The sequence below is a fragment of the Amblyraja radiata genome, chromosome 1 (assembly GCF_010909765.2).
Source record: "Amblyraja radiata isolate CabotCenter1 chromosome 1, sAmbRad1.1.pri, whole genome shotgun sequence".
NCBI lineage: Eukaryota > Metazoa > Chordata > Chondrichthyes > Rajiformes > Rajidae > Amblyraja > Amblyraja radiata.
This window is the reverse complement of record NC_045956.1, coordinates 27,322,268-27,331,073: the sequence shown is the minus strand read 5'-3', so window position 1 is coordinate 27,331,073 and position 8,806 is coordinate 27,322,268. Positions and strand designations below refer to the sequence as shown.

Below are 8,806 nucleotides of genomic sequence, written 5' to 3'. Positions count from 1 at the left end.
GGACAATAAAACACTCTTCACTCTTGATTTACCAAACTTGCGAGCTTTTGCTGTCACAATGGTCGAGATAAAAAATATGCTGCAAATCCTCCCATTCTCTGGAAATAGTTTCAGATGTTTCTGAGATCGGTAATGGTGATGCATTCCCCGACGCCAGTCTTTCTTGACAGTGCTCCTCGTCATTTTACCTCACCAAGCTAACTCAATGAAAGTCATCTTCTTCCACGTAAACTTACCATTTACACTGCACTGAAACATAGAAAATAGGTCCACGAATGGGCCATTCGGCCCTTCGTGCCATTCAATATGATCATGGCTGATTATCCAAAATCAGTACCCCGTTCCTGCTTTTTCCCCCCCATATCCCTTGATTCGGTTAGGCCTAGGCGTTCTATCTAACTCTCTTGAAAACATCCAGTGAATTGGCCTCTACTGCCTTCTGTGGCAGAGAATTCCACAGATTCACGACTCTCTGGGTGAAAAAGTTTTTCCTCAATGTCCTAAATGGCCTACCCCTTATCCTTAAACTATGACCCCTGGTTCTGGGCTCCTCCAACATGGGGAACATTTTTCCTGCATCTAATCCTTTAAGAATTGTATATGATTCTATAAGATCTCCTCTCATCCTTCTAAATTCCAGTGAATACAAGCCCAGTCGACCCATTCTTTCATCACGTCCCTTTACCTCCCCCCTTGACTCCATTCAAGGACCCAAGCGGTCATTCCAGGTGCGACAGAGGTTCATCTGCATCTCCTCCAACCTCATCTATTGCAATCGCTGCTCTATATGTCAGCTGATCTACATCGGTGAGACCAAGCAGAGGCTTGCCGATCGTTTCGCCGAACACCTCCGCTCGGTCCGCAATAATCAACCTGACCTCCCGGTGGCTCAGCACTTCAACTCCCCCTCCCATTCCGTATTCAACCTCTCTGTCCTGGGTCTCCTCCATGGCCAGAGCGAGCAACACCAGAAATTGGAGGAACAGCACCTCATATTCCGCTTGGGGAGTCTGCATCCTGGGGGCATGAACAATGAATTCTCCCAATTTTGTTAGCCCTTGCTGTCTCCTCCCCTTCCTCAGCCCTCGGGCTCCTCCTCCTCCTCCTTTTTCCTTTCTTCTCCCCACCCCCACCCCCCATCAGTCTGAAGCAAAGATACTAGAGGAGCATCTTTGGTCTGAAGAAGGGTTTCGGCCGGAAACGTTGCCTATTTCCTTTGCTCCATAGATGCTGCTGTACCCGCTGAGTTTCTCCAGCATTTTTGTGTACCTTCCGTTCTTTCATCATATGTCAGTCCCGCCATCCCGGGGATTAACTTGCACTCCCTCAACAGCAAGAAGATGGACACAAAATACTGGAGTAACTGAACGGTACAGGCAGTATCTCTGGATTAAAGGAGTGGTCTGCTCCACCGCGAGTTCCTCCCTACACGTGAATTGCACTCCCTTGAGTTGCAATTAGCCTCTATACCGGTTTATAACGTCCATCCTCAGGAATTCAATATTTCATCTGTTTTTGTTTGCTATCGGCTTTGGCATATCTTCAGTGGAAAGCCAACGAGCTGTGTGCTTTTGTAGCGTTTTAACTTACTGCGTGTCCGTCCACTTAATGATAAGAAGTGTGCAGAACCGAAGAGCGGGGTTCTGTGTCAGGGCTGCCTCCTCGGTGAAATCCCTGACAGTGGGGATGGATCTGTCTTCGGGGAGATTGCTGTCAACCTTTTGCGCTCACTAGGGGTCGTCGAATGTCAGAAAATCAATCTGGCAACAACAGGAAGGAGCCAGGCACCGATGCCTGGAAACACTCTGGGATTAGCAACCGCAGTGCCTTGCTGAAATTACAAGTGGAAGAAATCAATGGCACTGGCGGATGCCCGCGGCGAGGCAGAGTGAGTGAAGTGCGTTGGAAAGTTGCAACCGGCGTGCGGGCAGACGATGCGGGGCAGACTATTTTGAGGGTATTTAATCGCCAGTTTGCAGGGTAATTTTGAGGATTGATGGAGTGACGTCAACACGTACCTTGCTTAATAGCAAAGTAATCTGATTGTGGACGCTGTAATCTCACCGGCACCGTGCTTTACTCTTTACATAGCAGCTCTGCTCGCCTCCTCGACCCCGCTGGCCGTTTCCCCTCTGTGTCGAAGGTATGTGTTTGGTCGGGGGGTGCACACTCGTCTTGTTTATGTCTCCAGGTCCACAAACAGCAGGCGTTTAACCTTAAAGCGGGATGATTAGTGTAAGAGTGTAGACGTTTTCCATCGCCGATTCTGAATGCCAGTCGAAAGCTGGAGCGGTCGTTCAACCTGGACTTTATTAACACATAACACTGGTGGGAATGAGTATTTTTGTTTTTTCGTGCGGGACTGGAAGCTGACCTTTCGGTCTGTTGCTACCTACCTGCGGGTTGGGACACCGGGTGGTGCCTTGCAGGCTGTTTCTATTCGGGTCGCTCTGCGTGTTACAGTTCTGAACGTCGGAGGAATGCCCGAGATGTAAATATTGTAAGGATGACACTAAAAGACGCCTTCAGACTGCACTTTCTTTCCCCCCAGAGAGACCATGACATATCGCTTTATTTTTAAAAAAACCCTGTTTTAACAAAAATCTATCTCTGCTGACTTTTTTTTTTTAAAGAACACTTAAACCCCCCCCCCCCCCACTAATATTCTGTGATCATTATAAACACTTCATGGTTCAACAAACTTCTCGGATTCAGTGGGGACACGCTAGTTGCACCGTTCTCTGGATAAGCAGGCGGTTTTACCTGGGTGCCATTCCCGGTTACAACCAAACACAGCGCCCAGATCAGTAATATAAAGCCGGCGCGATAATTAGATTTCAGCTTCTTGCATGTTAATCCTGGTCGATATCCGAAGTTTTTTTTTTTGACACGCATAAGACGCTGTCTGTTATTTTTGGGTTAGTATATAATTTTATAGTCGAGACACTGAGTCAATGATAAGCGTAGCAGAGACGGTCGAGGATTTAATCATTATTTACTGCAGTTCGCATTTGCTACTTGAACAGCTTATTGCTGGTGACCTCCCTCTCCCGCAGGAGAAGCGATTAGGACACAGACGAACTTGATTTACAGGCCAGCTGCAACGGAGCTAACTGGGATTTTGTTATTACCACCGTGTCTGTGTTTCTTAGACTTGAAAAACAATTAGCTACTGGGGGCAGTTACAGTGTGAGGGTGGAACTCATTGCCACAGAGGGCTGTAGAGGCCAAGTCAGTGGATATTTTTAAAGCAGAGATAGACAAATTATTGGTTAGAACGGGCGTCAAGGGTTATGGAGAGATGGCTGGAAAATAGTAGGAGGCGGAGATCAGACACGATTGAATGGTGGAGTAGACTCGATGGGCCGAGTGGCCTAATTCTACTCCTATATTTAGTGAACGCCGCTTGATGCAAGCTGTTTTTGCACTGCTTGTTCAGTCGGGCCGGAGCCGCGCTTGGACGCTGTATTTACCACTTCGAAGAACAATCGGTGTACCGTCGAGGTGACTTTTTTTACCGTCTCTTACTCTAGTTTAACGAGCGGCTCTGTCGTGTGAACTGATAATGCTGGCTGTTGCAGGCGTGAGGACACATGGACCGCCAGCCTCGCTCGCTCGCATCCTTCCACTCTTACCAAAGATCTTATAGGATCTTTGCTCTTACTGTAAAGCAACTGGAAAGTTTTCAGTTAACTCTCCTCCACCGCGCTGACACTTACGTAGCCCTTACTAGTGATATTATCAAATCCCAGTGTCATTATCAGTTATTTCCTTTCCCCCAATATCTTCACTTTCATACGTGGTGGCATCGCACGTAAAACAGGACAGCACAGGCCCTTCGGCCCACAATACCCGTGCCGAACATGATGGCAAATTGAACCAATCTCATCCGCCTTTGCGGGATCCATACCCCTCCCTCCATGTCCATTTGCCCGTCTATAAACCTCTTAAGCGCGTCTGTGGCATCTCTTTCCACCGCCAACTCTGGCAGTGTGTTCCAGGCACCCACCAACTTCATTGTAGAAAGAAGACTTGCCCCGCTCAGCTCCATTATATTTTGCCCATTTTACCTGAAAGCTGTGCTCTCTGGGCCTTCACATTTCCACCCTGGGTGGAGAAAAAAAGATTCTGACTTCTTTCGTCAGTGAGCCGTGTTCTGTGTTTATGTTTTATAATCTATACCCCGTTCAAGGGTAACGTGAACATTGTCAACTACCCGCGTCCCGGAATCACCGTGGCCGTAAAAGCAGCACAGACTTAGTGAGAAGGAACTGCAGATGCTGGTTTTCACCGAAGATAGACACAAAACGCGGGAGTATCTCAGCGGGTGAGGCAGCATCTCTGGAGAGAAGGAATGGGCGAAGAAGGGGCTCGACCCGAAACGCCACCCATTCCTTCTCTCCATACATGCTGTCTGTCCCGCTGAGTTACTCCAGCATTTTGTATCTATCTACAGTATTAAACGACCTGCCTGCCTGTAACTGCGATTTTAGCGCGCAGTTATTTATATATGAAGGGTCTCGACCCGAAACGCCACCCATTCCTTCTCTCCAGAGATGCTGCCTGACCCGCTGAGCTACTCCAGCATTTTGTGTCTATCTTCTATTTATATATTGACCCGGACTCTGGAATGAGCCTCTCGTTTGCTCTTGATGTTCTCACGTTCCTCCTATGTCGAGTCTTGAGATTTTTTGTGGTACTGGCACGAATTTTAAACGCTTTTTTTAACTGCTTCTGTTGAAAGGCAATGATATATAGTGTTTAACCACACTGGGACAGCGATGTGGTTCCCCGTCAGCTGACGTTGTTTCCAGAGAATTAACATTGGTGGAGTAATTTGACTGTTGGGATATTATTACTCAACCCTTTTCTCCCCATTCCTTCTCTCCAGAGATGCTGCCTGTCCCGCTGAGTTACTCCAGCATTTTGTGTCTATCTCTGAAATTCTTCACCCCTGGCATTCCCAATCTCGCATTTTCAACCAGAACCACGAAATACCCCTCCCCTCTACAAACCCAGCGATTCTGCGGTTAATTGCAACGTCCGCTTTGATCTTCTCTGTTGCGGATGGATTGCATCCAATCAATTTAAAAATAATCCAGGGTTGAGATAACGGAGGCATGACTACACATATTAGATAATTTATTGGAAAGAGAGACAAAGGCAGTGAATGGACTGAGAACAAACGGACTTGAACCTTTGGAAGAGATACGTGGACCCAGGAACTATAGACTAGTCCACATAATATCGGAAAGGAAGTGGAGTGTCTGTAAAATGTGGAAAACAGAATCTAGAAATGAAAAGCATAGTGAAAGATTTCAAAGGGGAAATATTGTTAGTTTATTTTTTTTGAAGTAACTGAAAAAAAAAGATGATGGTTATGTCCTAAGTGTAATTTATCTTCAGGTATGAAAGGTTTTTATAAGTTGCCCAATAGTCGAACATCGGTCGGAAGGTAGATAAAAAATAGGAACAGTGTGTGTGCCAACCACAATGGCAATTTTGTATTGTCCACTTTGTCAGCACATGGTCTATATCCTCCATCCCTCATCTGTTCATCTAAATACATTACCTCTTAAAAGTCACTATCATATCATAAGGCCATAAATGATAGGAGCAGAATTAGGCCATTCGGCATATCAAGTCTTCTCCACTATTCAATCATGGCTGATCTATCTCTCCCTCTTAATCCCATTCTCCCGCCTTCTCCCCATAACCCTTGACATCCACACTAATCAAGAATGAATTTATCTCTGCCTTAAAAATATCCACTGATGGCTTCCACAGCCTTCGGTGGCAATGAATTCCAAAGGAGATTCACCACCCTCTGACTACAGAAATTCCTGATATTCTCCTTCCTGAAGGAACATCCTTTAATTCTGAGACTATGACCTCTAGTCGTAGACTCTCCAGCTAGTGGAAACATCCTCTCCACATCCACTCTATCCAAGCCTTTCACTATCTGCTTCTACCACCTTCCCTGGCACCGTGTTTCACTCTCTGTGTAAAAATCAATTGCTGGACAAAAGTCCCTTTAAACTTCCCTCTCTTGTTTTAAATCCATACCTTTGAGAAGTTCCACCCTGTGAAAAATGAATTTGACTACCTACCCTTTTCAAAGATTGCGGAATTGGAGATGGGTCTCAACCCAAAAAGTCACCCATTCCTTCTCTCCAGAGATGCTACCCAACAATGCAAAAGTAAACCTATCAGGAAAGGCTTAAACCAGCTGAGAATAAAGGACAAGGGATGATTTACTGGAGGTTTTTAAAATTATGATAGGTTCAGATAAGATGGATACAGAGGAATGCTTCTATTTTTAAGATTATGCACCTTTGTTCTAGATTCTTTAACAGGAAGAATTTGTTTTTCCCGTCTACCATATTAAACACTTCAACCAGGTCAGTGGGGGAGTGCACAAGCAGATGCCATCAATATGGGATCATCGCAAAAATAGGGAATTTAGAACAAACTTTAAGTTTGTTAAGCAGAAGAATATCTTTACAGGAGTAAAGAGGTTCTTCTGCAGTTGTATAGGGCTCTGGTGAGACCACATCTGAAGTATTGTGTACAGTTTTGGTCTCCTAATTTGAAGAAGGACATCCTTGTGATTGAGGCAGTACAGCATAGGTTCACGGGATTGATCCCTGGGATGGCGGGACTGTCATAGGAGGAAAGATTGAAAAGACTAGGCTTGTATTCACTGGGGTTTAGAAGCATGAGGGGGTATCTTATAGAAACATATAAAATTCTAAAAGGACTGGACAAGCTAGATGCAGGAAAAAAATTCCCAATGTTGGGCGAGTCCAGAACCAGGGGCCACAGTTTTAGAATAAAGGGGAGGTCATTTAAGACTGAGGTGAGAAAAAACTTTTTCACCCAGAGAGTTGCGAATTTATGGAATTCCCTGCCACAGAGGGCTGTGGAGGCAAAGTCACTGGATGGATTTAAGAGAGAGTTAGATAGACCTCTAGGGGCTAGTGGAGTCAAGGGATATGGGGAGAAGGCAGGCACGGGTTATTGATAGGGGACGATCAGCCATGATCACAATGAATGGCAGTGCTGGCTAGAATGGCCTCCTCCTGCACCTTGTTTCTATGTTTACCCAAAGAGTTAAGAGAATATGGAACTCAGTACCATAGGCATGGGTGAAGCAAATTGTATAGATGCCATTATGGGGAGGTTGGACAATCTTATGAGGGATAAGGGAATTATCAAGAGAAGAGTCAAGAGCCAAGAGTGTTTTATTGTCATATATCCCAGATGGGACAATGAAATTCTTATTTGCTGCAGCACAACAGAATATGTGAATATGTAAACATATTACGTAATGGGGGAAGAGAAAAAAATAGAAAAAGTTCAATAAATAACAAATATAGTGCAATAATAATAATAGTCTTTTGCAGTTCAGAACGTATTTGTTGTTGTGTTTAATAGCCTGATGGCTGTGGGGAAGTAGCTGTTCCTGAGCCTGGACTTCACAGTTTTCAGGCTCCTGTACCTTCTTCCTGATGGAATTAGGTTGGAGATAGAATGGAAAATTGCGGAAAAGCAATATTCATTTTTATTGATCGGACAATGCAATTACATTGGCAGAATATATTGGCAGTGTTCCTCGAGCCCCTGTCCCACTTTTCCGAGTTACTCACGAATTCTTCCAAGTTTTCCCCTTGATTCAAACTCGGAGATGCTGGCCGTAGGTACTCGGGGCTATTTTTTTTTTCGTGGACATTTTTCAACATGCTGAAAAAACGTCCCGACTTACCTGATGCCCTGAGTACCTACGGCTGGCATTACCAGCCGCTACGAATATCTACGGACTCCTTCGGCCTCCTACGGATTTGCTAGGGACATTCTCCGATTTTGAATCAAGGGGCAAACTCAGGAGAATTTGTGAGTAACTCGGGAACGTGGGACAGGAGCTTCAGCCTTTCTTTTGAGAAGCTTTTAGCTTCTACATTTGTTCATGAAGGTAAGCTTAGTTCATTAACAAATAAGCAGAAACAGAATTTTACAAAAAAACATTGATAGGTTAATTAAGTTGGCAACGTTCTGGCAGATGTGGGAATATAAGGAATCATTTACTTTGCATCTAACGAAGATAGATTGGAAAGCAAAAAGAAACTGCAGATGCTGGAAATCTGAAATAAAAATAGTAAATGCTGCACTACTCAGCAGGTGAGACTGCGTCGGTGGCAAGAGAAACAGAGTTAATGATTCGGGTCAATGACCTTGCATTAGAATTGGACAGATTTTGATCATTTGGGAACTGTGGTTAAGGGCTAAGGTACGGCATTTAAATAAGGATAAGGGATATAGGATTGAAAAAAAAATAAGAATTCTACTGCAATGTCAACTTCTTTCGCAAAGGGTCCAGGATATAACAGGGCAGAAGTGAAATAACAAATGTCTCATTAGACATCTTCTGAAGCACCCTGAGTTACCAGAATGATTTATTGGCCGTTGAGTGGATCAAATACAAGTTCACCAAAATTACATTGGGTTTAGAAGGTTAAATAATGGGCATAGAGTATATAAACTAGGCTTCTGTACATTTGAATATTAAAGTGGTGAACTCAACGTTTTGTTTTAGCTGGATAATGTATTTACTATGTTAGGCATGAAGAACCCAGTAAAAAGTTGTTCAGATTTGAAGTTTGAATGAAAATAGGCACAAAATGCTGGAGTTAGTCAGTGGGACAGGCAGCTTCTCTAGAGAGAGGGAATGGGTGACGTTTCAGGTCGAGACCCTTCTGCAGATCGAGTGTCGTGAAAGAGGGGGAAACTAGAGATATGAAGTGCACTG

The 8,806-nt window shown here is 44.6% G+C and overlaps 1 protein-coding gene across 3 annotated transcripts in view; it reads left to right on the top strand.

Moving 5' to 3' along the window:
* Positions 1 to 1,587: 1,587 nt before the first annotated feature.
* The window catches only part of tll1 (tolloid like 1), a 372,266-nt gene continuing 365,047 nt past the window's right edge, over positions 1,588 to 8,806 (top strand). The window contains exon 1 of one of the 3 annotated variants that reach the window (XM_033019027.1): positions 1,588 to 1,897. The gene's annotated coding sequence lies outside the window, so the exon portion shown is untranslated. Of the gene's footprint in view, positions 2,144 to 8,806 lie in introns of all 3 variants that reach the window. The other 2 variants (XM_033019018.1, XM_033019035.1) reach the window with 2 other exon arrangements.